Below are 14742 nucleotides of genomic sequence, written 5' to 3'. Positions count from 1 at the left end.
CTTTAGAGAGGTCACATTACACAAGGCCAGAGTGAAATCAGCCAGGACATTAACATCTTTACTGCTACAAACATTGTCAAGTGATTAGTAATGACTCAAAATCTTTTTTTTTAAAGGGCAGATTTTTTTTGCCATAACACCAGTATATTTTAAGAAACGACGTTTGATATACATTAGACTTTAGTGAATAACATTGTTGGAGATATTGGGCATGAATTCTTATATCAGCAATTGCAGATAAGCAAGCATGGCAGTCTGTGTTTTGTCTTTCAGTTCAACAGGAAGCTAATACTAAGCAAACATTTAAGCTTATTGCTGGGATACTAACAAGTGATTTGTTAATGGAATATGTGTTGCAGGTGCTGGACAGGGAGCCTGTTTACTTTGATCAGCTATGGTAGATAGGTTTTTAAAATTCAAAGACTTGCTACACAGCACCAATACTACTCAAAAGGAAACAAAAACAAAAAGCAGGGCTACTTTAGAAAACAGGACAGATCTGTCATTTGCATTACACAATCAACTGAACTACAGTAAACACTCCACCCTAATCAAGGCCCAGCAGTTCAGTTTTGAGTTTGCTAATTTGCAACTGAGATTTATTGTATATGAGATAACAGTAGCTAGTTTTGGTTTTCTTTTTTCACAAAACAGGGAAAATAGAAGATCAAGAGATGAACATACTAATATTATACTTTTTGAAAACACATATTGTTAAAGGCACACTTAACAGGGTCTGCTGTCACTTCCTGTTACTAAAAAATCACTTCCACGACACAGAACCCTGCCTGGCCCCAGACACAGCAGAACTGCCCTATTTTCACACTGCACTGCATGAACTCTGTGGCACACAGCATAGTACACAACAGCATTCTATGAGCATCTGTGTAAAGCCACGCACAATGAAAAATTCAAGCTTCCACTGATTTGCTTGTACGGTAGTGTTATGTTCTCTACAACATTTAATATTAACATTTAATGTTCTGAGAGAGTTCACACCATTTCTGTACTTGTGATTGCATTTTTAAAAATCATTTGAAGAAAGTCACTGTTACAAATCTGTTAAAAATAAGATACTAAAGTGGAGGTGTCAATGTAGTACTGTAGCTATTTTTCTTCCCCAAATTTAAACCCAGAGATGCATTTTCCACAGATGTTTTTTTTTTCTCCTGGAATAGGTAAATCTGCATGAAATACATCTAGAACAAAAAGGGCAGGTTCTCTGGAAACCTTAAACAAAAGACTAGATGAGATTATTAGAGCATTAAGCTACAGTACTACCAACCAAGTGAGCAAAACAGACTGAACAGCCTCCCTCATTCATACATTTTTCTTGTGGTCTTGTGGTCTTCGAAGAAACACCATTTTCAACACTTCAGAGCAAATGAGTTCATTATGTGAAACAGGGCGTTTAATAAAGATGATTCAAACAGACTGAAAATAATTATATTTCATGTTTAGTACACTTGTAAAGTGAATAAGTAAATATTTTAAGTTACTGGGAAAACATGTGACAGCATGAAATGCAGTAATAGCTGGGTTGTCAGAAAGAATACATTTTAGTCACATTTAATCACAGGTTTCATCGTCACAGATCATTTTGATCCTGACTCTAATTTACTGTGGTTGCTCATAATGCACCTGGTACTGTATTTCTGTCACACTATTTAGCTTTACATGTACGGTGTGATCAGTAAAAAGGCAACTGTGTTTCTCACTGACAGCAAGATTCTCTAAAATTGGCTTTTGCATAGCAAGTCGGGGCAGCCTGGTTGACTGTGCCTTCTCAGTCCTAGTAGTGCACAGCAGGCTGGAAGAAATCTAGTCAGAGTCAGGGTCAAACCCTTGACATCTGGACAACAGGGGCTAAGTCAGCACTGGTAGAGACAGTCGAGTGCCATCTGCCTGCTGCTCTTGGGAGTGAAGTTCATTTCCTTAACAAAGAGAAAGGGGGTGGATCAAGCAAATAAACCCAACTAACAAAGTGGAATTCCAGAAGACATCATGAACTCTTTGAAATTGAAGCAAACAGGTGGCAACAGGATGATATTTTTGGTGTGCTTAAGCAGAATGAACCTCTCGGCTCTAGGAGCGGCCCACTTTAGACAGCGGACAAAAGTACTCTGCTCTGGGAAGGCTATGAAAGGAAACCCCTTCACCACAAAAAGTGACCTCTCCCAGTGATTAAAAAGAATTGCAGCACTCCGTCTCTTAAGACACCCACAAGGCCTTAGCTAATACAGGTACCGGGGTTATGGGGGAGGAGAATAATTAAAATGAAGTAATTCTCCTCTTTCCACTGAACAATGGCTTTTGTCTTCAGGAAAAAAAGGCTGTCCTGGTCCCACTACACTTCAGCAGAAGGGTCACACAAAGAAAACATATTTTCAAATTCACACACAAAACAAGCTCCTCTAGCCATGCCTTGCCAAAATATGACTCCCTACATTGCCTGTGCCTTCCCGAACTGCCTCATGACAAATAAAAAAGAGTTCTACATGCATTCTTCTATATGAATATTCATCTCAAGGCTTCATTTATAACAGTTCACTTCATGCTTCCAATCATTGACAAAAACCTTAAAAAATGAACAAAGGCTTTTTGCTACGAGAGATTGCTTACTAAATAGGTACAGAAATATACTTCCTAATAACACAAAGTAAACAATTTATACAAAGTCACCGCCCTATTGCTACTGGTATATTTTAACACTCTTTATATACTTTTTTTTATATATCAGAAAAAAATTTCTTGGGGTGGCCTTGACAAAGGGTACTCTTTTTTTTATACTTCTATCTGCCTATACTATCGGTATGTTTATATACCACGACCACTTACACCCTTCCCAGAGAACTGATGTGATAGCGTGTGGCAGTGAGACTGAGCTCCTGCCCGATATTAAAAGCCAAGACGGATTAAAGTTACTTACACTCAAGGTGAAACTGTGAGCACATGGCCCAGCCATGTGTACATATTACAGATGTATCTGTGCAGAAAACCTTCTCCAGTACTAGTGCAAAAATGACCACTGTTGCTAATATAAAGGCTGCAAAAGATGTATAAAAATGTTTCAAGGGTGATACAAAATGGTGAAAAGAAATATTTGTATCCCAAAGGTGCAGCCTTCAGATTAGATGTTCAGTGTAGGGAGTCATTTGGTGCTGCCTGTGTCATTCTGACGTGGGGCTCTGTTACTATGCCTGAGCACTAAATCCTTAACCCTGTTACACAACAAATAAGCAAGGATTATTGTTGTGAGCTTTTGATCAAGCACTGAATAGATTATTATTATTTTGCCTTTGCACAACACGTGACAGAAACACAGAGCAAGTCCTCTACATCAATTATCAGCAAATTCTGTTAAAAAACATGACATGTGACAGTAAAAGTGAAAGGTTTCACTGTTTTTTCTGTTTTTGTTATTTATGTTGACACGTCAAATTATTATAAGAACAAAGCACTTTAAACACAAATTTGCTGATGGAAGATCATATGCCAAATGCAGATGCTATTATATAACAGCTGACCTATGAGGAAAGAGTTCGCACTAAAGGTAGTGTCAATGCCTTTTAACCCCGAGGAACTGCTCCAACTGCGGCACAATAATGCGCTCCACAAGGTGTTTTAAATAAGGAGTTGGATAAAGCCTTACTTTTTACAAAGGCTTCTTTGAATTCTTAGCAGCACACAGACACTGAGTTACCCTAAAGAAAAAAAATAGAATTGGCCCAAGACAGACGACCAAACATGCTCTACGTGTATCTGAATGGGAAGTACTTTCTTCAGAAAAACAAGGCACATAGGATTGAGGAAGACTAAAAGCATTCAGAATTATTCAATTTTTTTAAAGTACTTAAGAGTACTTTCAGGTCTGACACTAAACACGCCTCATGCTGGCAGCTCATTACCAGTGTGTTATTTATTTTGTATGGTAGTTAATGATTGAGATTAAGAGTATGAAAAGTGTAATCTGGTATGCCATTGGTTCAGTCTCTAAATAAAGCATTGTGAACAAGGATTATTAAATGCTTCCAGACAGCTCAACTCAGATCATCTCCTCTGTTGGCAGCAATACAGCCTTGAGATACATCATCATGGCCAAATTCCAAATTATGGAAAAATGTACTCACTTCTACAGTATATCTTTTTTTGTTACAAAGACAATAATTCCTCTCATCATATTCATAGAAAAACAAAAATAAACAGATCTACAAGATACAGTATCTTTATGCAGTGCATAAAATGTATTTAAATACAAAATCACATCAAGAATTCTGCAATACAATATATTGCCAGAATACTGGTGATGGACAGTATTGAACATGATTATGGAAACTAGGAGAAAACTAAACTGGGTATATAATTCAAGGAACAAATAATAAAAATAAACAAAATTAACATTTAAAATTAATGTTTAAACATAACAAGTTACCTAAGACAGTATTAAGTTCACATGTTACAATGTCATTGGTTGCCAGGCAACCCAGTAGAAAGTGCCACACCGCCTCGGGGCCTACATAAGTATAGGCACTCATACCGAGTTTTCAATATCTAGTGGCTCTTGGGAAGGAAATCTCACATGACATGAGCACATAAAAGTTTTAGCTAATGAAAGTGACTCCTATCAACAGATTGGAGCCCAGCTTTATATTTTCACACTGTGCTGAATGTCAGACACCGAGGGGGAATTGTGAAACTGGCACTACTGACAACCAAAGAGATCCATATTTACAGATAGTTCTTCTTCAGCTGACTCTTTAAGTAAATTCCTCAGGAAGGAGGACTGTAGAGGAGTGGGAGCAATTTTGCTTTGCTTGACAGTGAGATCCAGTCACACTATCCCAGCCACCATAACAAATCTTTTTCTTCCAATGCCATTAAATTCAAATTAACTTCAGCTCCCTGCTAGGCTCAGCATTATGTCAAAGGACTTAATATGATGGTTATGGGCTTATTCTACAAATTAGACACAAGAAGCAAAAGGACTACTACCAATATGTTTCAAAGCACAGTGAACCACTTGTAAAGCAAAATATTATATTCTTCTACTGAGTAATTTCTGACATGTTGGGACATTTTGCTCAAATACAAGATAATGTTTTAGAGTACATTTCCATTTTTACTTTGCCCTTATTGAAAGTGTTGCATTTAGTATGTAGCAATTGCACATCTGAAATGGGATGTAGTAAGAAATAACGTCCTACTTCCACCTACATATAGCCATCCACTTGAGAGATATGAAGAAAAACACATTGTCTCCCACAAAAGGTTTGGGACTTTCTCTGGCATTAAATCACCAAGCCCAACATTGTTTTCTTTCAGCTTGTCATCAAACTGCAAACACTCCTCCACTGCCTTTTGCAATTAGGGTTTTGGCAGTGTTTGTAAGAAACACAGTGAGTTCCGAACGTTAAGATACAAAACCCTCTTTAATCACTACAAAAACACAATAATCTATTCTCTACAGTTTATAGGTAGAGATAAACTGCAATATTTTTACATCACAAAAAAGTGTAACATGAGTCTCTTATTTTACTGAATATATCTAAATATATTTCTTGTGTTCTTTTAAAATCATTTTCCCTGGCCAAAGTGAGCAAGTCAAAAACTGCTATTGTTCTAAAGAGTCAAAGAGACAGGATACAGCACCTTTTTTACAGGGAGGTGTCCAAAAGAGGTCAACAACCTTCAATTGATTAATCAGTAACCCGTACCCAAATAGAAAATATGGGAACTTAAAATGTGATCAACCTTCCTCACCATGGCCTGTCTCCTACTAGTTCAAACAATTATTACCCCCCGTGGAAAGAGAGCAAAGCGCTACAGTATTTTGTGCAGTGTAAAGCAAACACTACTAAAACATGCCTACAGAATTGTAAGTCCAAATCTTAAATCCCTCTTAACTACCGTGAGCTACTTTAGAAACAGTAAAGGTCAACCAATAAACGTGTGCGTCTAAAAATCCCCAGTCTGGGCTACGTCAACAGCCAGCTGCAAAAAGGGCTCCTTCCAGAGGTGGTGCAATCAAGTTGGGTACCCCAAATCCAAAAAGCTTCTCCGCTTGTAGCTTGAAGCACGTCCTGCGGAGGTCCTCATTGCCTACTGTGCAGTACAGGGGCTCTAGCAAGGCAATGCTGCTTAACCACAGGCTATTCATGGCTTGGAGTGAAAATAAAAGAATGTTCTATTTAAAAAAAAAATACTTTTTTTGTGTTACCCAGAAAAATAATCAATAAGACGCACACAGTAATACAATATTTATGATATGGAAGTTATTCTAGGGGGAGCACATCTGCCATGTGACACAGATAGCCACCCCACTCCTGAAAGCTCACTGTGTCTTGAGTGAAGTTTTAAAGTCTGGAGCAGAAGGGAGTGTGGGTTTGCACCCTCCTGCAAAGCATTCTTCCTTATTACAGTGTAATGCCAGATGCAATAGTAAAAGCAAAATATAGTGAAGTAAAGCACTTTGAAATCACTGTAAATACGTGGTAAATTATAAAGACCTACAGTGAACCACAGGAAACTACAACTTCAAGAGCAGAAACCATTGTAGAACTTCACACATACTGTGCAGAGATAGCACGGTAAACATTCATTAATACAGCCATTTCTGCTTCAGTCATAAAAAGTTTCAGAAACCCACCCATCCCCATGTAGTGTTTTAACCAAGAAATTCAATCCTGGGAGCCATCATCCTAGTTCCTTCAAAAATCCATGCACTGCCCACAATCAAGTGAGCACTCGATAGCAGACCTGCCTTGAGGACAACGTGTCTCCCATTACTCTGTGATCTGTGCCTCTCTGTCAGCTGATGACACAATCAGGTGTGCTGCACACAATCTGGGAAAGATTAATGACATTGTGTTGTGCTTGAGAAGGACAGACTACAGCGTGTCCTTAAAATCAATAATATTCATCTGACTATAGGCTACAAAGTCAGAATATTAGATTTATTAGATTTCCCTCAACAGATTAGTTTATTAGAACAACATAAATTTGAGTTAGAAATGAAATTCTATTAATATTTCCTTCCCTGAGTTTCTTTCTCTTTTATCTTCATTGCTTTACAACAAACTGCTGAGAAAGACCTAGAAGGCAAGGCTGGTCTAATGCCTGAATGCACTAATGCCAAAAACTCTACAAAAAATAACTGCATATTAGATTTTATATGATACATAATAATAGCTTCTCTTTAATATTTGTTTTTTATATGATTTGTTAAAAAAGTCAAATGTTTGCGGCCTGTTTTTCTGCAGGACGTTGGTCAAATGAGAGTATGATAATACCACGTCAACCTCAGAGAAACAGTTAAAGCCTCATCTGTTTCAGGTAATCCTACACCCCAACATATACAGCATCTCCCTTTTCTTCCATTGCTTAGGTAGAGCAAATAGAAACGAGAGAACAGAAACCAGAGTAGCGTTCTGTCCTCCTCCTCTTGAGCTCTTGACCAGAGGAAGTGGAGGGAAAGAGGAGGTGACAGCAAGAGCTTCTGGTCTTCAGCCAGGACCTGGAAAAGCACACTTACTCTGCACTGGCTGATTATTCTTCTTCATTTATTTTATCCAAAGTAACTTAAATTTCTACGGCCACATTATAGTTAAACTGAAGCACTCTAAGCAAAGGGTACACAGGCCGGGCCTACCCCTTGGGAATTGACAACCTTCCAAGTAGTGCTGGGAGATGATTTGATAACGATAATTATCACGATATAATTTTCCTCGATATAATTTTAACAAAAGTTCGATAAATGTTCGATATATATGTTTATGCTTTGCGCATGATATGCGCATGCGCACAAATTAATGCGCAAGTGCGCGTGTGTGTTGCAAACCGGGCAGCTTATGTGGTGTTCTTTATCCACACAGTGGTGGCTGACAGGATTGTAGTTAGAGTGGAGAAATGAGTGACACTGAAGCAAATGTAGTGCTGCCAACAACCAGCTCCGTCGACAGAAAAGGTCATTCAACTTCGGTAATTTGGAGATATTTTGGCTTTTTACAATCAGACATAAAACAGAGCACTTTAAACTTTGCAGTCTGCCTGAGCTATCTTCTATGTGTGTTTTATCACACTGCAGTATTTAATTTTTATATTAAGATATTTATTTTGTAAATTTTACTCATGCATATTTTCACATAAAAAAGACTTGAATACTCTCTACCTCAGTTTTGTTTAATGTTTCAGCTGTTTGGCAAGTGTTTGTTGTGTTCTTAAAATATAGAGTTGTTTAATTTACCAATTAACTGTCTGGTTTCTTCAACTTTCACTCAGGAGAAAAATTCTACCTTTAAACTTGAAAGAAATAATGATTTGACATTTATCGTGATAATTATCGATATCAACTGATATGAAAATTTTTATCATGATAATGTTTTTGGCCATATCGCCCAGCCCTACTTCCAAGTACCAGGTGAAGGCCCCTAACCACTGATCCATACTGATCCATACTGCTGCCTCTCCCAACGTAACACACAGTTTTGAAATGACAGCATTCTGAACAGACAGAAAGGAGCGCAGTGTCAATCTTCATATCCTCTGAAGAATTCTTTACAGGTGGCTGTAAACTGACACAGAACCTCCAGCAACTCCATGACAGACAAAATGGCTGCACATAACACCATTAGGACATGTGGCACACAGGACAGGCTTCAAAGATAGCATCTAAAAGTTCAAGAAGAAAGTTTACCACACTAAGAGTGTAAGGTGTTTTCAGTCAGTCTACTGTACCATACCTACAGTACTGCTTCCATTGACTTTGCATCATCAATAACTATACCTACCTCTCTAGGTGTCACCAAGTGCATCCCACATGTATCACTGTGTTTTCTCATTTTGTAATCTTGTTCTACCACTGCAAACCTGTATGTTTGGCCGTTATGTTCATCAGTCTCACAAAATTGCTCCTCAGCTACCATAGTTTTCAGAAAAAATCATTGCTGCAAGCATTGGACACCATGAATAGCAACTGTTTTCAGAATACGATTGTCCGCTGTTGAAATCTTCCGGCCTTAAAACCCACAAAAGAAATCAAACAGATGGTTGTGGAATTTACTGTCGGAACTGTTAATCCAAATCCACCATAAATGTCGTAATCTAAAATGGCCTCTTTCTTCAGAACTGTCAAAATCTGCTTTATTTTTGGTTCCTGTGAGGGTGAGACGTTACTAATTTGAACATCTGCTTCCTCTTTGGCCACTTTTGTCTGTTCAAATCAACAGCAGAGCTACTCCCTTCGTCGGACACCAGTTACGCTGCAGGTATCAGTAGTGACAGCTGTACAGCACCCATTTGTCTTGGTTATCAAATGAATTAGTGACAGTCTTCTGTAGACTCAATCTTTTCATTCAGAACTGGAATGTAGCAACAGTGTTCCTGAAATAAGAGACAATTTCAGAGAATGAATAATATACAGTGAATCTGAGAGACACTCTCAGAACAAACTACTGTTCAGAAAACTGTTTTCATTTTCACTTCTTAAAGTGGACATCATGCATTAGATGATGTAAGAAAGTAAGTAAGGAAGATAAGGGGAATATGTGCTGACTGGGTTTGACATGAGAAAACATAGATTGGTTTTAACACTTGAGTTGGTAATGCCACTGAAAGCAAAGTCTTTTCAAACTGGGAATCAATTATATTAGATTTTTTAATCGAGGGCATGTGTTGTACAGTTTCCTCTGTGTCCTGACTCAGCTATGCTAAAAATGTTCATCCGTGGCCCAATTAGAATTGCTATTAAAAAATCAATTTGCTAAGAAAGCTCAGAAGCTCAACTGACTTTGTCACTCCTTATGTTAATTAAATTAGGTAAATTATGTAATCTCTGGAGACACAGTGGAGCAGGGATTAAAACTGCTGCCTTTCAGCATTGGGGTCCTCGATTCAACTCTGAACCTGTGTTGCTGTCTGTGTGGAGTCTGCATGTTCTCCTGGTGTTAGTGTGGGTTTTTGTCAGTTCCTTCCGTTTCCTCCAATAATGGCAAGACCTGCTGGTAGGTTAATTAACTTCAAGGAAAAATGGCCCTGGTGTGAGTACATGCATTTGTGTCTGTGTGCGCCCTGCAACGGACTAGTGCCCCATCCAGGGACATGTCTTGTTCCTGCTGCGTGTCAGGAAAGGCTCCAGTTCCCCCACATCCCTGAATTGGAAGCCAATAGAAAATGGATGGATTATGTAATTTCATGCGTATGAAAGGTTTATGCAGAGAAAACACAATTTGATGCAACAAATGTACCACTTTAAGTGCAAAGTTGAAGTATATATATAGGAAAGTTTTCATGAATTCTTTAAGAACTTGACACTTCTCAGATGAAACAGGATGCTTAAGAGCAGTTGCAGAAGTGGTGGAATAATTGCGTAAAAGATCACAGAAATATATTAGTGATCCTGAGTCACATTTCTCTCTGGACTATTTGAATCTTTAGCAGCATCTTGTTGTCCTATCCTCTGCTGCTTTCTACATGAATATGCGGCACCAATGAAAAGAGGGGGCAGATTAATGACACAGGGCTCAGACAAAAACTCTATGGGAGTAATGCAAAAAAAAAAAGCACACTTCATAAAAACTCATACTAAAGAACACATCACTTAACCTGCATTTTCTTTGTTGATCACCTGGTGCAGCCTTTGGCAGTGTGCAGTGCAGCAGCAGTTCATCTGCAAAATCCTGCATCCCCCCTGTGTACTAAGGCAAGGTTAGGGTGACATCCACTGTTAATGAACACATCCACTGCATTACATTATTAGTTATTGCCTGGAGACTTTTCCAGTTTGTTTCCCTAAATTATTCAGACAGTGCCATCAGTGGGCTTGACAAAGATCATAACCAAATCAAGTCAGCATTTTTTCTGATGCTAAGTAACAAATTTAAGGAGTGTAAATATTGTCTGTCAAGGGACATGTGAGGGAATTTCCTCATTACCTCCCTCTGGCGACAGGGCGAGGGTGTTTTTAAATAAGCAATGGAAGAAAGCTGCCTCTCTATGTTGGCTGGCACCCCTGGGTATAAGGCAACAGATATCTAATGTAGCCTGCAGCCAAATGATTTTAAGAAAATATAGAAATAAGAACAAGTGCTTGGATCCTAATCTGACCTGCAGATCTCAGCTCCAATTTTGAATGACCTTTAAGTGAGAGATATTGCCTTAAACACTGACAACATGAGGCAGCTTGGAATAGCTGATTTTTCCAATGGACAGGTGCATAAATGATCAATAAAAAGGCATAACAATAAAAAACATGTTAATGTCTTAAAAAAAGAGATTTCCAGTGTCATTGAAAGAGTTTAATCCATTTAGTTATCACCTACAGGAACAGTAGTTACTGGCCACCCTTTCAGTCTTTTTTTTTAAATTATAATAGGTCATTGAGAGCGTCATCAAGCAATTCATTATTAAAAAGAAGGGAAGTCTTAAGATACAGTAGGGAAAATAAAACTACTGTATAAAAACAGCCCCAACTTTATTCGCAGAAGGAAGGGAGCTCCATGGCAACAAACGCTATGTGACCACGCTGTGATAAAAGTAGGATAAGGTCATAAACTTTTAAAATGATGGGGATAGGGTAACAGAATACACAGCGAATAAAGGGACAATTCATGCTCAATATCTTCATGTACTTTAGCAGTGGTTCTCTAGTGGAAAACGGAAAACCAGTTTGCTCTCTGTTGTACCTAATGCCACTTCATCAAACAAACTAATTCCTCCATGGAAACAGTAATTACACATATGGTGTTGTTTTAATCAATGCACAGGGGCAACATGAAAACCAAAATGATTTGGAATTCCACCTCATGAATCTTATTTGAAAATGCATGATGTCCAGTGACTCCTAAAGTACTAATCTAATTATGTTAAGCACCCACCACAGAGCAGCACAACACTGAGAGAACATTTAATTACTATACTATGTGCTGTTAGTGGCTTGACATCAGTGAAAAAAAAATGTGCTGTGCCAACAAAAGCTCAGTCTCCTCAAGGTCACCGAGAAACAGCAGAGTTTGGCTTTATCGAAATTCCAGCCTCTTGTAATTCAGCTGCTAAACTCTGCTTTATAAACAGGAAGCCCATTTGAGTGCTTAACTAAACTTTTCAGAAATAACAAGACCAACAGAGACATCAAGCATGGCTGAGTTAAACCTCAGCTGGCAACCCTAGGAGAAGGCCTGTCTGCACTCCACACCAAGCACGCACCCGGATTAGGCTTCTTTCACGGACCTACCTTGCAATGTGAGTTTAACTGCCACGGTATGGTACTTAATCTCAGGCACAGAAGCCATCAAAAATGCATGAGGAGCCTGGGGAGCAGGCAGCCAAATGACACACAGCCTCTGGGACAGGATTGCAGAGTGCCTGATGTGCTTTACAGCAGTAAGAAGTGAAAAATATCACAACCTGGGTTCTTCTTAAGCACATCCTTGAATCAGAGTGAAGGAATCTGTGTTTCGATTCCTCCAGCAGTGTCTCAGTTACATGAAGCATCTATGCCACAACTGTGGATTTCAGGGATGTGCAAACTGATGCACACACCAAAAAGAGGTGTTCCTGCCCAAGTTCTGGGGAACATCACAACATCAGACAAGCAAAGAGAGACAGAGCAGAGTTCTAGTCCTAATAGCCGCTAGCAGGGGTCTCCAGTCCTGCCCCTGCAGGCTCTCCAGGTTTCCATTTCACCTTAACAACCTAAATCAGCTTGTTACCGTTGGCAACCATTCTGAAACAATAACAAACCCACAGACACAACAAATATCCAGGACCATCAAACTCTTAACATGGTTTTTGCCATTTATGTTTGGAGAGCGACAATTTACAGCTGGAAAATGCCTCAGTTTCAAAGACAGGTGTTCACCAGTGCAATACTTCTCATGAAATAATCCCCAAATGTTGTGTACTTCTTACAGATTCAACCATTTCCATCTCTTTCATATTTTCTTCTGCTGAAAAGTTTGTAGTCGAGGTGATGTCTCCTAGCAATGGCCTTCTCTTGTTTTTTTTATTCATTTCTAAGACCAAAACAGAATCTAAGCACAAATGAAAAGGAAAAAAAGAATGACTGAATAATTGACGCCTGATGATGACAATCATCTGTTACACGTGTCATTTTAGAAAACTTGATCTAGCAAAATATCCCTCCATACGAACAACCATGTGGTATTTTAGTCTCTACCCAACTTCCTAAAATATGTTTTGGGTGCATTTAGTGCCCTGAACAAAAGATGATGTGCTGTGCCTGAAGATTGATAGTAACTTGAGAAACGTCACTGAGAAGGTACAGAAACCCAAAAGTGTTTTATTACATAATACTCCTAAAACACAACAAGGTAGGCACAAATTGAACTCTGGCTGTTTCTTTGACAGAGAGGGTCAGGAATAATCTAGAATAACAGGTATGATGTGAAATACATTTAACAAGTTTAGGTGTCAAAGAAAATACTGGCCCACACTGACTCTGAAACTGAACTACTACCCAGTTCATCTTCTTCTCTACCCAAAGAAAAAGTACATATTTTACACAAAAAAGAAAGCAAAGAAAGTAAGGTTTTCAACTACATTATACACACTTGTTTAAAATCTTCCACAAAAATCTATCTCCTTCTCAGAAATCACAATCACTGAAGTACTACTTGAAAGAATAAAACATGTACTTTGAAAGTAGCGTTACCTTACTATCTCACAAAAGCAGATTTTCTAGCCTTGAATTTCCCACATGTGAACAGGACATATTGTAAATGAATTCTGCTCACACAAAGACGACCCTCTCATAAACTAGTTTCTGCAGTACATCTGTAAAAAAAAGGAGAACCTTGTGTTCCTATTTTTAAACATCCTGCCAAGACACTGTGTTCATTTAACACTGCATGCTGTTGCTTTCACATACACACAGTTGAGCTGGAATAAAAAATGCTTCCTTTTTCTAGTAAAATAACAATGTTGCAAATTTAACAAAGAAACAGTCCCATAGGCTCACTAAAAATGAATTGATAGAAGGATTATGCAGAACAGGAAAAAGAGAATGCAACTTTTCCAGGACATTGTGGGTCGAAGTCAGTCTGACTGTTTGAGACTGGCAAGCTCCGCCCTTGGCTATCTAGCATGTACTGTACATCTCAAGCTCCTGACACATTTTACACACTGGACTTCCCTCAACTGGATTGTAAGGAGACAACTTGAAGATAACAGCACAAAACAAGCGAACTGTCTCATGATTTCACTGCACATTGAAAAAGTGTCTCTGCAGAGCTATGCACATTAGTGAACATGCAGTGTACTACAGATCAAAATCTGCTCAATCAAAACGACTTTGCAGTTACATGGTGTATCTCTCCAAACAATGGTTAGGTAAAGAGAGGATTAACCATGACATTTACTAATTGTGCTGATAACGTTTCATAGTGATACACTACTACACTACTACAGTGACACTTACTAGCACTGCTAGTATGTGTCACTGTAAGGATATCACACAATTCCAAAGTCAGGTTATAAAGTTACACAAAGAATGCCAAAGTTATACATAGGTGGCAGGTGCACAGGCTGTTCTTGGAAGTACAGCAGTATGAATAATTTAGAAGTACTTTAGAAGACAGAAGGAAACAAAAAGGACTCAACTCATATCTGAAGGACTTAGTATACTGTGTCTATAACATCAGGAGGCATGAAGCCCATAAAAACCCTAAACCAACAGGTAAGCAACTATATGTTGCTGTGACAAAATGTGTAAGATAACCTGAGAATTAT

General features: G+C 38.5%; 1 protein-coding gene across 7 annotated transcripts in view; it reads right to left on the bottom strand.

Annotated features, from left to right (window-relative positions):
- Positions 1 to 14742, bottom strand: part of znf516 (zinc finger protein 516) — a 70409-nt gene that overhangs the window by 42526 nt on the left and 13141 nt on the right. The window contains exon 1 of one of the 7 annotated variants that reach the window (XM_088601285.1): positions 2930 to 3059. The exons of the other annotated variants lie outside the window; for them this stretch is intronic. The gene's annotated coding sequence lies outside the window, so the exon portion shown is untranslated. Of the gene's footprint in view, positions 1 to 2929; positions 3060 to 14742 lie in introns of those variants that run through there. 7 annotated transcript variants of the gene reach the window in all.

This window comes from Lepisosteus platostomus, chromosome 12 (assembly GCF_059453375.1).
Source record: "Lepisosteus platostomus isolate fLepPlt1 chromosome 12, fLepPlt1.hap1, whole genome shotgun sequence".
NCBI classification, from domain to species: Eukaryota; Metazoa; Chordata; class Actinopteri; order Semionotiformes; family Lepisosteidae; genus Lepisosteus; species Lepisosteus platostomus.
This window is presented reverse-complemented; position numbering and strand designations above follow the sequence as displayed.